The 18,711-nt window shown below is 38.9% G+C and overlaps 1 protein-coding gene across 2 annotated transcripts in view; it reads left to right on the top strand.

The window, feature by feature from the left end:
• Nucleotides 1-18,711, top strand: part of LOC116314008 (mgat4 family member C) — a 113,442-nt gene that overhangs the window by 46,855 nt on the left and 47,876 nt on the right. Inside the window, exons 2-3 of one of the 2 annotated variants that reach the window (XM_039614491.1) lie at nucleotides 5,092-5,162; nucleotides 17,049-17,132. The gene's annotated coding sequence lies outside the window, so the exon portion shown is untranslated. Of the gene's footprint in view, nucleotides 1-5,091; nucleotides 5,163-16,571; nucleotides 16,695-17,048; nucleotides 17,133-18,711 lie in introns of those variants that run through there. The other variant, XM_031731888.2, reaches the window with a different exon arrangement.

Raw genomic sequence — 18,711 nt, 5'->3', positions numbered from 1 at the left:
ACACAGGTGTGTAGACTTGCTGACTAGCTAACAAATGTCTTCTTACACAGTGCCATGTGCTAACTGCTAGCTTAACTGTAGCTTAACACATTAACTGTAAGAGCTACAGAATGATTTTAATGTTGTATAAAACTATAGTATGTTAAGATTTGTGCGTTTTTAAATCTAGCATCAAAGTTATATTTATCTTGATTTAAGAAGCTGTCAATTGCATAAAACTACCAGCAGAAATCATTAAAAAGCTGGGTGTGTCGCAGTCATGTCCAGCAGGTAAGTGAGTGGGCTCTTGCTCCAAAAACGCAAGATAGTAGCCCCCATAAGATCCGACATGACAGTTTATAATTTGAGTCAGTATGTTGATTCAGTCGCAAGGAAAATGCTGCCTCTAGATATAGAGAAAAGAGAATACTGCACAAAGAACTCACCAGATGGACTGGTTGTCTTGTGTTCAAACAGTACCTCTAAAGCATGTGCTACTTAATCTCAAGAATCTGCAGCTAATTTTTGCAACCAATCACCATGCAGACACCCATCTATAACTGAATGTGTGCACATAAGGATGAAAGCAGGCAGATTTTACTTTTAAAAAGGTTGCAAATATATAATTCTAGTTATGTAGTTCGTTGTTATGATGTAGGTTTAACAATACTGATTTTGGTGCAGGTGAGATCTTTTTAAAGCATTTTTTTAAAAAGAACAGTGGTTGTGATATTTTTCTTCACATAAGGCTGCTCTCTTGTGTTCATAACTATCTATCTCCTCTTTTTTTAATTTGTATTTCTTTCTACATTGTAGATACAAACTGAAGACGTGAAATATATCAAGTAAGATATATGGAATTATGTAGCAAAGAAAAAATTAATAAATAACTCTAAATATGTCTTATATTTTAGATTCCTGAAAGTAGTAACCCTTTGCTTTGTTGACAGCACTGCAAACCCTTGGCTTTCTCTCAATTAGCTTCATGATGTAGTCGCCTGAAATGGTTTTAATTTCACAGGTGTGTCCTGTTAGGGTGTTTGTGGAATTTCTTGCCTTCTTAAAGGGGTTGGAACCATCGGTTGTGTTGTGCAAAAGTGCATAATCAGAAGAGATTTGTTTGGGCCAAGAAACACAAGGAATGGACATTAAGACCAGTGGAAATCTGTTCTTTGGTCTGATTAGTCTAATTCTTTGGTTCCACCTGCTGTGTCTTTGTGCGACGCAGAAAAGGTGAACGGATGGTCTCAACATTCATGGTTCCCACCGTGAAGCATGGAGCAGGAGGTGGGTTGATGTGGGGATGCTTTGCTGGTGACATTGTTGGGTATTTATTCAAAATTGAAGGCACACTGAACTGACATGGCTACCACAGCTTCTGTAGCAGCATGCCATCCCATCCAGTTTGCCTTTAGTTGGACCATCATATATTTGTCAAGAGAAAAATGACTCCAAACACACCTCCAGGCTGTGTAAAGGCTGTTTGACCAAGAAGGAGAGTGATGGAGTGCAGCACCAGATTGCCTGGCCTCCACAGTCACCTGACCTAAACCCAATCGAGATGGTTTGGGATTGGATGGGCCGCAGAGTGAAGGCAAAAGGGCAAACAAGTGCTCAGCATCTCTGGGAACTCCTTCAAGACTGTTGGAAAGCCATTTCAGGTGACTACATCATGAAGCTCAGAGAGAGAATGCTAAGAGTGTGCAAAGCAGCAATCAAAGCAAAGGGTGGATATACTGAAGAATTGAAAATATAAAACATGTTTTGAGTTATTTCACATTTTTTTGTTTGCGACAGAATTCCATGTAAATAGTCATGAAAAAAAAGAAAAGCCATTAAATGAGAAGGTGTGTCCAAACTTTTGACTAGCATTGTATATATAAAGAAAGAGAAAGAGAGAAAGAGCGAGAGAGAGAGAGAGAGAGTAAGGCAAGCAAGTCTTGAGGAGTCAGCTGGGCAATCAACATCTATATCCTATCAGTCGTCAAACACACTGCTGGGGTAATAAGTTGGCCAGAGGAGGAGATAGAAGCCACAGCAAGTATACAGGAACATTTGTGCCAAGTATGGCCTGGAAGTCCCAAGGTCAAATGGGATATACTCCCCAATGTTTGAGAATGACCGAGCTAATATCCTGTGGGCCTTCCAGATACAGACAGACAGACTGGTGATGGCTAACCACCTGGACATAACTGGACAAGAAGATGGTTGTAGAGATAACTGTAGCTATGCTAAGTGACAACAACATCAAGAAAAAGGAACAGGAGAAGCGTGAGAAATACCAAGACCTGAGAGAGGAGCTTGAGAAGACATGAATGGTGAAGGCAACAGTGGTCTCAGTGGTAAATGGAGCACTCAGACCAATGACCCCCAAACTGGGCGAATGGCTCCAGCAGATCCCAAGAACGACATCCGAGATATCTGTTCCCAGGAACAGCAATGCTACTGCCCAGGACCCGAAAACTCCCAGGTCTCTGGTAGAGGACCCGAGCTTGAAAGATAAAGATCACCCGCAGGTCTCTATCACATGAATTCAAAAAACTGGAAATAATTTAATCATTGACTAGGAGAGTGTTGCTAGCAACTGGAGATTTATGCTAGGTAGGTATAAACCACAAACCATTCTGAAATCCTATCACCATACCGTGGAGTGCATGCCACTGGAAATGTAAGTTCACCTCACGCAGCCTGCAGGTAATGTAATTCAGTATTTCTACCCAGAGAACTGTGCTCACCGGGTAAAAAGCTACTTTCAACTGCTACCTTATTTACAGGTGGTCACCACGGTGGGTATTGGGTATGTTGGATTTGGTAGACTTTTACGCTGAATGCCCTTTCTGACCCAAACCCAAACGGTTCCTCCCACAGTCAAACCAGAGGTTAAGTGTTGTGGTTTGCACGTTAAGTAAACGTGCAAACCACAACACTATGGTATCCCATCAGGTACCTACAAGCAAAGTGGCTACAAAGTCACTTAAATCACCTTCCATCCCTGTTCTGATACTTGGTCTGAATTTCATGTCCATATGCCTAAATGCATTGAATTGCTGTCATGTGATTGACTGATTAGGTATTAGTATTAACAAGCAGTTGAGCAGGTGTACAAAGTGGCTGCTGAATGCATATTGCTAATAAGCACCTTCCTGTGCCTACATTTAGACAAGATCCATTTACCATAAAACAAAAGTTCTAGCATGCTGACTGCTAGAAATATGTTTTGTGTGTTTGTTACACCAGTGTGTAACAGTATCACAGTAATAATAGCAATGTGAGACATGGAACATGTCTTTTTTGCATGTGTAGGTGTATGTGTTTTAATTTGTTTTGCTCATGAAACCCTCGCTAAAGGATATTTTCCTGAAAATGATAACCTTCAAGTATTCCCTTGGTATTTCTGAAGGTATTCTGAGGTGCTATCGTTCTGTTGCTCTGAATAAAGGGCAGTGGGTTGGGGGTATTATAAAGTGCAGATGAGTTGCTAAGGTAGGACTGTATGTGGGTGGTTGTCTCTCAGGTTGAGAGTTTTTCTGGAAGCTATGGAGGTCACAGTAGAAAGGTGCAGTAAATATGCTTTGTACCAGCACAATGTTGGGAGTAAAATCCTTCTCTGCTCACTCTATGAGAATATGATTTTTTGCACTGAAGCTTGCTTAATCCATCCCACATACCTTAGCTAAAAACAGTCAAGCCCCTATTTATCATTCAGTTCAGTTCAGTTTAAATTTTATATCTCCAAACCAGAGCATAAGTAAATTTTAGACACCTTACATATATAAGTTCAGAAGACCCTAAATATTGCCAATGCACCCATTAAAGGTCCAAACTTTCTAACAGAAAGGGACTACGGGGACCTTGCTAACAACTTCTACTAACAGGTGGAGAAATAATAACAACCCAACAGGGACAGCTCACAAATTTCTGACTTACAAGACATCACAAGGGCAGAGATTGTTACATTTTAAAAACTACATGTAACTGTGTTTTAGTATATTGCCATGGAATTAAAACTTTCCGAGGTCTGATTGGTTCACAGTTGCTTCCTTTATAGCCTGACTGTAGATATTAATGCCACAGAATAATAAAACACCATTAATTGTAATTTGTAATTGTAATTTACTTTTTACAAACACACCTCAGGACAAAAGCTGTTAAGTGACAAATGCAAGTGTTCAAAAGTTATATAATTTTCACTCAGAACAGTGGAAAAGGAGCCTAGTAAATTACTCATGCATTTTACAGGAAAAATCTCAGATTATCTTACCTTGCAGAGACATTAGACCCAACTGATGATCCCAGGGACATGCTAACAAGTAGCTGCTTAGTTAGCAGTGATTGAAGTTACAAAATAAAATACACATAGCACCTTTAAAGCTTTCAGGCAGTTACAAAAACTGATCTGTCAGAGAGGTCCCTCTTGAAGACAGCAGCATTTTGTATAATTCTGAAGGTACTGCGCTCATTTCATTCTCCCTGACAGTAATCCCAACTCTAACCCATTGAAGAAAAACACCAGATCAACAGAAATCACACAAACTTGGATTTGAAACTGATTTTCGCCCAAAAGATGACATGTTTGTATCCCAGCGATTTAAACTGATATAATGTAATGTGTAAATAAAAATACTCCTAATAATGCAAATGCAATATGTAATGTCTATATAAATTGTGTTTTAGAGAGAAAAGGGAAGAAAGAGTACTGTAGAAACAGTAACCTCCTTAATTCTTGGGCCACAAAAACCAAGTGAGTGAGAAGCACTTTGTAAAATGAGGTCATCCCCACACATCCTTTGATGCCTCCATTCTTCATCTTGGAGGCAAGTGGCATATAAGAGGATCTATCTTTGTGAACAGTTTTGAGCCTCCAAAATTACAAACAAACTAAAGGCAGGGGATCGATACAGTGTGTCTCACAGAATGATGAAGTGCCACTTCAGAGGGTGAAAATCAATGTCGCGTTCCCTTTCTCTCCTTCTTCTCCTCTCGCCATCCTTCTTTGTGGGTCCTAACCTAGCTTCACAGTCCTTATACCATGGTGTTAAAGTGTGTATGTTGCTTGGAGCTTGGTCTCACACTGTGATTTAATAGTCCTTTGTTTTTTTTATTCCTTTTTAGCCTGGAAGACCCCTGCCACTATGATGTGTGAGCACACCCACCAATAATGGCCCATAGGATACACAGTGAAAGTAAGTGCTTCTGGTCTGATTTATGGTTGGAATGTTCCGTCACCCTTTACTGTCCTTCTGAACCTCAGCTCATTTGTTGAGGCAGTATCGATCAGGATTACGGAGCAATCATTAAATCATAGCATAGCACTTTACATGAAACTGCCAGCATGAAAGCACATATTTAATACAACACATGCACTGGAAAAACAAGTTCATTTCTGTGCATTTTTATAGCTCATGAAGTGTTGGAAGTGAAGAAGCCATTTACAACTTTGGAAAAATAAAAGGAAGTTCAATATATATATTAAACAAAGAATTAACAAAGCTTCCCAAGGAGAAAATTGGATTTCAAGTGCTCTGGCAGTGGCTAGATATTAATTGTAGCACTGTGGCAACTTTTGAAGATCGCATTCACAGAAGAAGGAAGGTTATTTTGCCTCAAGATTGGGACATTGTCCCCAAAGAAGTAAATGATTAGGTTTTGTTATGTGTTACTTACTGCTTGAGTTGAATAGGTTCAGTATTGGTTTTGCAATTACTTCTTTCGGTTAAGGAGGAGTTTTTCAATTACTGGAGCATGATTATCTTTGGGTTGGGGTTTATGGCATAGATCAATGTACATCATTCATGTTTGTCTTAGTAATATTGTCTCAATATCAGTTCCCACTTAAATGTGGTACTTTTTGTGATGGATTCTACCAGAAACATTGGTAAGTAAATAAAAGTTGTTTGATGAGCATGTACTGTACAAATATGTACAAAAAGAAAAAATTGTCTAAAGTAGCTGATAGTTTGTGGTGTAGGTGAACATATGGCAATTTCAGGCTGCTGGTTGCTGGCACAACTGTAAATTTGGTAAATATATTTATGGTCCTCACAAGGATTAGGGTTCATTGATTATAACAAATATATTAAAAACTGAAGTAGTATAGATAGGTACAGTGCTGTGTAAACTGTTTGCCCTCTTCCTGATTTCCTGTTTTTTGTATGTTTGTCACACTTAAATGTTTCAGCTCATAAAGCAAATTTAAATATTTAAATCGCTTTTTCACACAGGGCCTTGAAAGATTGGATTTTTGTTTCCCCCTTAATCATAAACAACTTCATTTAGAAACAGCATTTTTGTTTTTATTCGTGTTATCTTTGTCTGATATTTACATGTGTTTGATGAGCTGAAACATTTAAGTGGGACAAACACACAAAAAAATAGAAAAAAAGGAAGGGGGCAAACACAACTGTAGATTTCAGTTGTGGCCTGATCATACATCCCTATAGTTTCAAGAGGTTTTATCTAAGGAAACCAGCAGGCCAGTGTATGCAAAAAGAAAACATAGCCAGCATTGTGTACTGTAATTTACAGTTCTTGTAGTGATGAGTTATTATTTGCACTGATAGCCGCGTCACTTCAACATCATCAACATTGTCTCAACATTTCTTTAGTACCTTGAATGTAGTCACGTTCCCTATTTCTTGTACAGTCTTTGCATTACTTGTCTCTATGTGTGAATGTATAGGATGTAATCTGCGTGCACATAATCTGTATGAGCGAGTGTATTCTGTGTTTCAGAGCAATCTGCAATTCTGTTCAGGGCGTTACTTGCTTTTGTGATGTTGGTGAGCTCTCAGACAGCCCCTGTTGGTGCTGGAAGGCAGCGCTGTCAGCTGTGGAAAAGTCTTCCTGTCAGCCCTGCCTCAAGTTCTAGAGCTGAAAGATGAAGCCTGAGACAGGTATCCACGTAGTGAAGTAGTTGGGGGAAATAGATTTATCTTACTCTCCATCTATAGCCATCTATATACCGTATGTAGCTACAGAGTCTATTTGTCTTCTTTTGTTTGTCTTTGTCTGTCTCCAGGGGTGCAGCATGGGGTGAAAGGCTGCTGTGTTTCAGCAGTGAAATATTCATAGTATGTGCAGGGAGTTTGACGAGGAGCACTTGACACTTCCATAGTCACCACCCTCATTTTCATTTCCTCTCTGGCGCTGGCACTTTACCTCAGAGCTCCGCTGGTCTTTCATTCAACACTGTGTTATAGAGGCTCAGTACAGTCATGATGAAAACAAGCCCACAGCATGCTGCTTTCACATTTCATCGCTGAGTGAATGTGATGTTAAACAAAGAAAAATACTGCATATTAGTGAATATTTTAGCTGTAAATCTCAAATATGAATTTTTATTGCTATTCTCTGAAGGTTTTCATGGTAAAACTGGTACTTGAGATGCTTTTTGCCATCCCTCTTGTGCTGCGATAATAGCAACTTGGGAACATTTTCAGTTTAAATTCAAACGGATGATATATTCACCATCGGTTGTACCTGACTTCCAACATTTCCCTGTCTTACATCATCAGTCAAAAAACTCAGCCAAACACACCCAGTCGGATTACAGGTTTAATTACAGAATATCACGATAAAATAGAAATAGAAATCATATTAACAAGACAGGATTGGTCTAGTGAAAAAAGTCTGACCTCTTTCTAAAGCTGCATTGCACCTTGTGCCTGAATTATGGAATTATTGAAATTGGTGCGTCTCTGTAAAGAATTCAACATTTTCTACCTTTTTAATCTCTTGTATAGTGATAGTATCTTAACAGCATCTTATCTAAATATAGGCATCTAACCCTGAAATAAGGAAATAACTCAACCAAAAGGGTTTCAATGTAAATAGCTATTTCTCCAGTTTAGATTTCTATAAAAATTCATGTGAGAAGGTTTAAGAACAACAAAACACAGGATCATAAGCTCTTTTTTAAAAGGAATTACATGCAAAAATCTCTTGTCATCTTTAATTTCTTTATGTTTTGCTAATAAAATGGGAACTACGTGCTGTGATTTATTGAAACACCTGCAGACATGCATGGTACTACACATATAAAGCACAATATATAATATAGAAGTTTGTACTTATTGGAAATGGGGAATAGGTTCAATTAATTGAAATATATGTGGTACAATAAATGATACAAAATGAAGTTCAAATGACCTTGTAATTTAATATTTGTTATGACCCCACACACACAGGCTGAACCCTCTTTGACAGCATTCTTGTGATTTCTTTAAGTAATCTTCAGGAATAGTTCTTGACTCTTTTTGAAGGCTTTTCCAAACCTCGTCTTTGGTTGTTGGCTACTGCTGTTGTGTTTTCTTGACAGACACCAATCCACTGAGACCATTTCTGATGAGGTTTCAGAATCACAGTCATCTTTAAAATCAGAAGAATATGATTCTGAGTGAATAGAAGATGGATAAACTGAAGGGCCAGATGGCTCTTTTAGGTCCTGTGTCAGGTCTTTGCAACATTCTTTTCGCTTTTTTAAAAGAACATAACCTTCAGATTCTGTTCATCTGCTGTAGATACTTTTTAGGCCCGGCAGTTCTTTTGTGCTCCACATATCTCCACATAGCACGGTTGGCTGTGATATGCCAAATTTTGGCTTAAAAGCTCTTTGGGATTCACCTTGTTGGTGCAAAACTACATTTTTATGACTGTCAAACTGTTATCATTTTTCATAGACTTAACTAAAGATATGGACATAAAACAAAGGTAACAAAGTACCTAGAGATGCAATTTTTATTTGGTTCTTTGCCAAGTTGTCTATTATGCATAGACACAACATTAGTTCATTCCTTGACTTAGGTGCTTTTTCTTGAATGATTTATAGGGCAGTGTTAAGTGGCTTATACCAAAAACAGTGGTAAGGTACACAGAATGGACTAAAATAAGAAAAGAAGGAGTTATCCAAAAAAAAAAAAAAAAACTCTTAAAAAATTCTAAGACTTCGGGGCTTTTTGGAAGCAAAATCTAAAGAAAGGGGGTTGGCTCAGGAGATTTGCACATTACTGTAAGTACTGTGTGTAAGACATTCTGTAAAATAAAGTTTTACATTTGACAGTGTGTGCAACAGTTTCAGTTATTTCATTTTTTTCATTTTGTGTAAAGGCTCTTCATGAAATTACATTTAATCTACTGATTTTTGTTAAGAGACCTGATATTTCCTTTAGTGTGTAAATGCAGACAGATATGTTTCATGTCATAAACTCAAACCTCTTGTTTTACTTTATACCCACTGCACAAAGTGACACGGGCTATTGAGCTAAAACAAAAGTGAGCAGCTGGTCGGTGGATCGACAAAGACTGTCGAGCAGATAGTCAAGTTCATGCATACACACTTGCACAAACTTCTCATAATGTGCCTAGCAACTTCTCTCAGTCCTGCTGCTGTTCACAAGCACATGCACTTCCTCTTACAAAGCTCTTCACAATAAAACGAACCATGTATTATGCAAATGCTCTTTTAAACGTATTAAACATATTGCACTCCTTTTAAAAGGAATTGCAAATTTTTTTCCAAATACTTTAATCATTATTATTTTACCATTATTATTACAAATTATAAGTTGATTAATAAAAATAAATAAACCAGCTAAAGAACAACAGGAAGATGTGAAATAACAGATAAAAAACAAAAACCCACGTGCTGAATAAATCAATAGCCTAACACATAACAGATCTTGTTTGTTTATACAAAATCAATAATCATATGTATCATGTTGAAAACAACAATGTTGATATTTGTAAATAAAAAAGATTACATTTATTAATCATGTAAATTTCCTGCACCTGTCATAGACGCCCACATGATGTCCAAAAAAATTACCCAGTCCAAAGTTCAAATGTTGAACATCTTGATGCCGAGGTTGGGTCTTGGTTGGATGTCCAAATTTTGAAGTTCGGATGTCGTCCAGATGTCCAGAATTGGTCATGGACCAATGGACACAATATAGACACGTTTATCCAATGTCCATTGTTTAGCGGGTAGGAACCTGAGCCAATCTTGGTTTGGATTAAAATTAAAAAAACAAAACAACAAAACAATCAGAACATTGCAATCCTGGGAGATAGAGTAGCTTAATCTTAGCTGGCACAAGAGATGTGCTATTTAAGCTGTTTTAGTCTGCTTACAGCTGCTGTGCATCTGCAACTCACTTTGCAACCCACTGCAAGATCTTTAGTCCAGCTTTGCTTTTTACTTTGTATCTGTCTTAATCATTGTCACATCTATTGTCACTGATGCCTGCTTTGTTGCTGCTGCTCTCTTTGCTTCGAGGCTTCCATGGTTTCGCATGAAAGGCTGGTGAGGTCTGCTATCAGGACATCTTGTCAATATACTTTTCACCACATAAAAATAGCATTCGAGCGTTCGCCTTTTGACTTAGAATAGAACAGAATAGAATAATCCTTTAACTGTCCCACAAGGGGAAATTTGGTTGTATCAGCAGCAAAAAAAACACACATATACAAAAAGAACAGGACACAGAACAGAAAACAAAAAACACAATTTTTACATATTTACATCATGGACTTAACTCTGACGTTTAGCTTTCCTGGGAACCTGTTCGATGTCACGTAAATATACTTCCAATTTAATTATATTTAGTTTCAAAGTTTTTCAGACTGTCAAAAAATATTTAGTACAACAGTATTCATGTACACAAACAGCAGTATTGCCTTTTTGACACTATCATGTTTTGCTAAGAGAAGCTGTGCTTTTTTACCAGGTGCTTTAGTCCTCTATCCATCCACTTTCTCTTAACAATACTCATCATTACAGGCAGATGTGAAATGTAAACATGAGATCTGAGGTCAAATGTCACATGATATTTCAATGCAAACTATAAAGTGATATTTAGAGTCCTCATATATTAGCATAGTTTCCTAAGTGTTGCCAATACAATCAAAGGAAGCTAAATTTGACGCATGGGTTTAAACACATTTTTTATAAAAGTTTGACCTTATTTGACTTTGAAGATGAAATCAGAGGTCTAAAGTTAAATATTTAGATTCCCCATAATATCATAATACCCCAGCATCCCTATATGTTGTCAATATAAATAAAATAGATAAATAAAATAGCTCTGTATAGCATTAATATCACGTTGACCTTTAAATCAGTCTGTTGACCATAAAGGGGAGGTCAGAGGTCAAATCATACTTTAAATCTTATAATACTTTCTTCATGTTGGTAATATACACCAGACTTGTAAGAATCATAGTTTTTAAGCCATAAAAAAAGCCTTTTGTCAGTTTTCAACCAATAAATCATTAAGCTAACCTTGAAGAAATTGGTGGCTGTAAGCCAAATTTTAATGGATTGTTAAAATGACCTCACTCGACATCCCTTTCATTCATAGCTTTTCGAGCTTACAGATAGACACCCACACACACACACACACACACACACACACACTTAAACGCTAACAAATCCTTAACCCACTTGGCAAAGGTAATAAATAAGGAACTGAAGTATATAAACTTACATTAAACTTCTCCACATGTCAAAAGCAGAAAACGAGCTTTCATGACAGGAGATTTGTTAAAATCCACGACTCTTGCTGTGAGATGGCATTGATCTGCTCTTTGCTCGCTGCATAATTCTCAGCATCGTACTACTGTAAAATTAGTCTCAGAGGGAAAAGTAAACAGAGCCTGGTAAAAGTTGAAAATCACACCGTCATTATATTTTTATGCCGCCACCCTCGTAAGTCATCCTCACAGAGCCCAGGCCTCTTGTTCTGAACTCTGCAGAAATATCAATATGGATTTAGGAGACTCCCTGAAGCAAGGTCCTCAGCTAATTAAATCTGTAATCACTTTGTACTGTAAAAACACAAGCAGGGGAGGGGAAGAGAGGGGTATGTGGTGGTTTAAATGCTGGCCGGTGGAGTTTTATTTAACAAAGACGGCTAATTGGGTCAGAGCTCTTTATCCTCATAAAGTTCCAAGGTTTCTTGCCATCCAGTTGAACAGCTTATGGCACTTCTGACGACATCTAAGAAAGTGAGAGGAAGGAAGAGAGGTTAAGTCGGAGATGGAAAACAGCCACTGTTGTCAAGGCTACTGCAAACAGCTATTTGATATTGTCTTCGGGGTTTGAAGTCTGTTGTACAAAGTAGAATGTAATGAAATACACAGGAGCTCCGTGGCAAGAATAAATTTAGCGGGAGATGTTACAGAGATGTACAATATCACAAACTCCTTCCATCTTTAATTTCTAGAGGGAGAACCATTCAGCCATGTTGTAAATATGATCCAGTCATTATCAGGTCAGCTTCATTCAGTCTTTAGACGTCTCAAAATTCTCAAAGATTACTGCCTTGTGTGGTATCTGCATTTTATCACACCTTTAATCACTTTATATGATGATATTTGTGCAAAATCAATGAATGAAATTAAAAACTAAAAATAGAGTAATAATAGATAATCAAATTGACTGGAGCTGGTGATAAATGTTTAGGGATTTGAAGTATAGCTAATTAAAATATTTGAAACTAACTGATTAAACTTTGTTACTCATATTAGTTGACACTAGTAATACCTACCTTGGGGGTTTTTTTGGCCTTTTAACTGGCTTTATTGATAGAAACGGAGAAGATTGACAGGAAAGCATAGAGAAAGAAAGAGGGGAAGATGTGCAGCAAAGAGCCACTGGTCAGACTTGAATCAGGGCCGGCTGCTTTCAGCCATGTGGTATATGGTCACCTGCTCATACAACTGAGCTAAGCCAGCACCCAAAACCATCTTCTTTAGCTAATTATTAATATCATCAATACACAGTACTAGTTAACTATCCACTGCAATGCAACTGTCCCAGTAGTAAAGGTTATAAATGAGGAATGTGGATTATGGAACAGTTGACATCTTATAAAAGCAGTGTGATTTCGCATAATTTTGATGTATTAAATATGTGTGCATGTGTGTGCATGTGTGCATGCATGCAATGTGTGCATAGACGGGCATAAAAACGAAAGGATTGTGTGAAAGTATTTTATATTTTGCTAACACAGAGACAGACTTTTTAAAAATGATCTTGAGTAGTAATCCTCCAAGCTTCGTGATAGTCTTTCAAAGTTTTTCTTCAGAAAATGGCTGCTTTTTCACTTCTTTTCTATCCAGTCCTCCTACCTGGCCATTTTCAGCCATATGTTTGTTTGTTAAGCCACTTTTCCCTGATCCATGAAATATTTTGTTCCCATTTAGTTAAATATATTATATATGAGTTAAAAAGGCATAAAATATCATTTCTGCACCAAGAGTGTGAATCCCAAACAGCTATTAGCTGAAAACGTGACATGACATGCATGAATGGTGTGCAGCGTGTTCTTAAAAAATATGAGGAATCTGGACAATGAGAACAGCAGACGAACAGTATCTGTTCTCACAGAAATAGAAAAAAATACAGCCATGACACAGAGCCAAAGAGATCCATTTGGCCTTTCAGTTGATCCATCTAGTGTTTGTGGATGAATGGCTGTCAAGGAGTCATTCCGAAGCCTTTATTTTACAAGCGAGACAAAATTTTAGAGAAAAAATTCAAACAGTTTTGGAAAGAAAACAAGATTAGCTTTATGGGGATATTTAGTGTATCATGGTAGCACAAGGTATTCGCAAGGTACTACTGTCTGAAAATGGACAGAAAAAAACGAGCTCTGCCTCGGTTTTACCTTGTGCTCGTCATATTACCATACTCCTTAACCATTTTGTGCTAGAGAGATATTTAAAATGGTTCCTCAAAGATGAGAATTTTCTTTCTTTTTGCATTTTACAACCAAAATCCAAAGCAAAATTTCTTGTTGTTGCAAGTAATACGCAATTATATGTAAGCATTTTGGATATTAAACATGTCATACCTCCTGTTTACAGTAAATAGCTGCAAAGCGCAGAAATACTTAATTAAAACTTTAAAGCGAAGTCAAATGAAGAAACAAAAGGAGGCTCTTTCTATGGACGTTCTCACTATTCGCTCTCTTTTCCCTCCGAATTTTAAGCCTTAAGGAGTCACTGTGTATCTGCGATTACTATTTGAGCTGCAGCTCTGAGGTGGTGACCTCATGCTGCCTCCATTCTCTGTGTTACTCACATTTGTGCCTGTCCCCAGGGCTCTTCGTCTAAAGAGCCTCGACTGAAGAGGCAGGCGGGCCAAGCACAGTATGGCGGGGTTAGACCTGCCCTGGAGAAATCTTTACAGCGACCTGATTTCACTCAGTTGCTCCCCTTGTTCCCCAGATCTCACGCTCATATTCACCTGATCCTGTGTCAGAGCCATTTTGGGTGGAAAAACTTCTTTAACAACAGTAAAACTAGAGCAACATTTCAGAATCCAGTGATTGTTCATGCACTGCAGCCACAGTCCTTGTCCCCGAGATCTTCGTTTCCGTTTAATCTAGCACATAATTTCATTCATTGTTCGAAATCTTTCGTAATGTCTGAGAGATCTGATCATGACCATTTTCATGAATCCCCCTCAAAATTGCACATTTTCAGTATCAGCCCAAAAGCATCGTGTTGAAAAGAATCTCTCATCCCAGCTTGTTACATGTATCTCACAGGGATCTGAATTAATATTAGCGATTGGTCCCCAAGTCACGTTCATCCCCATCTTTTTACTCTAGCATCTGGATTTAATTGGTGCTACGCCGTAAAGCCACAGCTGCTCTTCCTGTTAGAACAATAAATTATCCCAATTAGGAGTTGAACAAAAGAGGCTGTCTGACACGGCAGCCCACTGCCATGCCTAGAGATTGGACTGCGATGGAATGAGGCTTCTCGCTGACATGAAGCCGCACCAAAACACCTGCCCCATCATCTCTCTGATCAAAATACAGTTCCAGTCCAGTGGATATATAGAACGGGAAGAGACTGCTTTGCATGACTTGCAAACACGGGAGCTTCTGGTATAGAAATTAAACAGAAAAAGAATCACTGTGTTCGAAATCAGTGAAAGGTATATTGTGTAATTGCTGGGCGGATGATTAATTGGTGTTTGGATGATGGGTTGTGGATACAGCCGGGTTTTCTGGCAGCTGCCTTCCATATCGATGGCACCAGTAATGAAGGCAATAATGAGGTAGGGTTCAGAAAGATGTGGAATGGGAGGAACAATAGGAGCATCTGTGCCTCTCAGTAGTTCCGAGTATAATTGAGACCATATTTTAGCTTGCTCTTTGAAAACTAGCCCTACTGTATTTGCCGTCTCCTTCCCTGACAGACGAGACGTATTTATTTGCCACTGTGTCACGTTCAGCAGCTTTGGCAACTCAGGTGATCTACCGTTTAAAAGAATGTAGGCTATCCACCACTGCGATGGCGGCCTGTGTTGTGATTGACACTACTTCCACATCCTGGCCTGGCCACACCATCTCTTTGTCTCACCACTTGCTGCGAACATGCCATTAAGCCAGTCGAAGTTTGACAAGAAAAATGAAGTGTGCCGGTTCCTGTGGCCTCGAGTGTCTCTCTGAATAATGAGCGCATTGCCTGGACCCCCCTGTCTCTTCCACTCCGTGCCATCAGTTTTACTCTTCCCCTTGAAGTTCTAGTCTGCTGAGAGAGTGAAGGGGTCTTTAGGTTGTCGCATGTGTCCAGGAAAAAAAATGTGGTCATGCAAATCTGTCAAACTAAATCTGTAAAACCCAGAAAAGAAGAGCGTAAGATGAATGAAGTATATTTTTATTGATATAATTCCCCCATTCCATTTCACGGCATTAGGATGGGGAGTGCTGTTTCATAGGAGCTGTCCAATATGAGGGAGCGTCATGAGACGTCGCAAGCAGCTGCAATTTTGCCAGCCAAATTAGCTGGCACCATTTTCCTTGTTGACTTTATTTCGCTGCTTTTTAAAACACAACAAATGGCCAAGCAGCACTGCTGGATCATAGCGTCATAGCTGCCTTGCACAGCAAACACTGAGAAGAAAGGGCAGCTCCACTGCTACTTCCTTACCCAGCCTTATTTCTCCCAATTACCAGCGTGTGAGCAAACAGTATGACATGACTGACCTCCTCTCAGAGAGCTGTGGTCATGACTGCGAGGCTCTCTCAGCTTATTATGACAGAAGTGTTATGGTAATAGAAGGAAAGTCTGTGCCGTGGCGATAGCACCTCAGGAGCGGATAGCCTATTATCCTCCACTGTGTAGTGGTAGTAATGGTGAGACAGAGGGCATCCTATCTGTTATGGTGATGATGCATTTTGAATGGGTAGTGCCTATTATATATCAGTGGATGATAATGCCAGGAAAGAGCATCCTCTGGGTATGGTCATGATGCCAAAAAATGGGTGAAAGGGTCTGAACAGAATATACAATGTGCCATATCAGGTTTATGGTGATAGATTAAAGGGAATGGCAGGATCTTCTTTTTTTTTTTGAGTTATAAAAATTGGAGGCTAGCCCCTGTGTTCAGAGAGCGTGAATATCCAGGGAAAGGAAGACAATGAGGAGCATGTGTGTACGTGCACATACGACAAACAAGAGCCACGCAGTCGAAGGAGAATCTTAGTTAGCTGTCTGCTTGGCGCTTCGCCGCCCCTGTGATGTATGTTTATGGCCCATCATCTCTAGCCAATTACCCTGCCTCAGTGTGGGAGCACCGCACCTTCTCATCACAGCCGTCAGTGTCTGAGTGTGGAGAGAGACGGTGACAGTTAACGTTCCTGGACATCCCTGGCAAAGTGCTGTTTTCCTTAGGGGGCTCTTGAGATTCATCTTTAAAAGTAAGCCACTGGGTAACAGAGTGTGTTGAGCCTTATAGCTGCTTTGGGAATTGAATGCTTGTTTATTGTATGTATGTTTGTGTGTGCATATGTGCGTGTGTGTGTGTGGACGGTGGGTGGGGGGTGCTAACGCATGTAGGTGTGCATGAGTGCTGTGTGGGTGCTGTAAGTTGGAACAGTATCTCTGTAAACTTTGTAAATCTCATGTTTCCCACGCACTCCTGTTTCCATCATTATGGCATTATAGGATATGTGGATAACTCACTGCTCTCTATATTGATGTGTGCATAAGGCTACATGCTGTAAATGATGTGTGAAATAACCTTGGCATTTTGGGTCTCTTTGTTTTTCCAGATATAGCTGAGGAAGACGTGCTCATGTATCCCGTCCATGTCAACCTGCAGACTTTCTCCTACAGACACATCTGACTTTTACAAGGTACGTTTAAATGCCTTTTTTGTTTTTGCATGTGTGTCGCAAATCTGCAGTGTGCTTGTGTCTAGTCATAGTAAATGTAAATCCCCTGCAGAGCAGTGGCATTAGAAAAGGTAAAGCAAATCAGACTCGCAGCTCAGGAGAAATGAAGGCTAATTTAGTTTTAGGAGAAATCTGAAACATTTTCGGGAGTGCTTAAACTTCATGTTTCGAGGATTCCTTTGTGAAACAGAGAATGCACAGTGGCAAGAAAAGGATTTGTAACGATAATATTTATTTATTTATTTTTGGCTCCATATTCATACTGTGTGACAGATTGAAGCTGCAAAGCTGTGTTTGCGTTGGCTAGACTAAGGAGCGCTTCTGCCCAGAGGGTTTATCAGGGAGAGAAAATATTGACCGCCAACAGTTGCACTTTGGTGGTGTTATTGCTTTTCACACTTGTGTGATACAGACAGCAGTCGCCAAGTACAACAATTGTAAACCCGCAGCCATATTGACGGTCGCATTGCTCTTCTGTACAGGACAACATATTCCACTTGTGGTGTTTACATTTTAGTTTATTTCACTGGAGTGCTTTTTGCAGATAAATGGTGTAAGATTACAGGAACCTGGTAAGAAGAAAAGGAAGTACTTATTGTTTAGGTGAAATGCAAAAACCCAAAGTGGCCTCTTAATCTGATTCTAAAATATGAATGCAAAACAAAGTGACAAGACAAATCTAGAATTTGGGTGTGTTTGTGCACGCGTGGTGTGATTTTTCATCAATATATACTGGGATTTCACTTGTTAAATGAGCTTTCTTTACTTCCTTATTATTATTATTCCATACTGGCTAGTGCACAGTTGAAGTTTATCACCTCAGTTTTAGAGTAGCATCGAGCTATTAGCGATCTCTGCAGGTGTGCATGATTCTCTGAATGAGATACTGATGTGACTATGATTATATGACACTGGTAAGTTTATTGGTACTGTAACAAAGTGTACTCTACAATAAAAAAGCCAAACTGTTGCACCTAATTCTTGGTTTTTGAAGTGATATAATAACCGACATGTGTACATATGCTATTACTAAATCTAAGAACCATTTAATGCCAAAAACCCATTAAACAAAGGCATTTTAACCCATTAATCATTCTTTAATTCTTTGTTATTAATTCTTTAATAACGAATCATGCTTCTTAATTGTGTGGCACCTCACATCATGCAGTATCAACATTGCTTGTTATACTTCAGAAAATTTTTAAAAAAATTAAATAGGGTCCTGCTACCAGTAGGACATGCCCAGTCTGAACACCTTACCCAGGAGAAGACCACCTCGGCTGTCTCCTTTCGGTGTGTAGGAGCAGCGGCTCTACTCTGTGCCCCACCCAAACAACTGAACTCCTCACTCTATCGCTAAGGGAAAGCCCATCCACCTTTCAGAGAAAGCTCATTTATGACAATCTAATTTTTAGCCTTTAATTGAACTAGTGACAAAAAGGTCACGTTGAGATTAAAGGATGCTCCATCTGGTGGCAGATGGCTGCATAACATGAGAACACAATTATTTACCTGCCTTGGGTATCAATAAAAATGCAAA

Source organism: Oreochromis aureus, linkage group 7, assembly GCF_013358895.1.
Source record: "Oreochromis aureus strain Israel breed Guangdong linkage group 7, ZZ_aureus, whole genome shotgun sequence".
Lineage (NCBI taxonomy): Eukaryota > Metazoa > Chordata > Actinopteri > Cichliformes > Cichlidae > Oreochromis > Oreochromis aureus.
The sequence above is the reverse complement of the archived record's forward strand: the minus strand, read 5'-3'. Positions and strand labels throughout refer to the sequence as shown.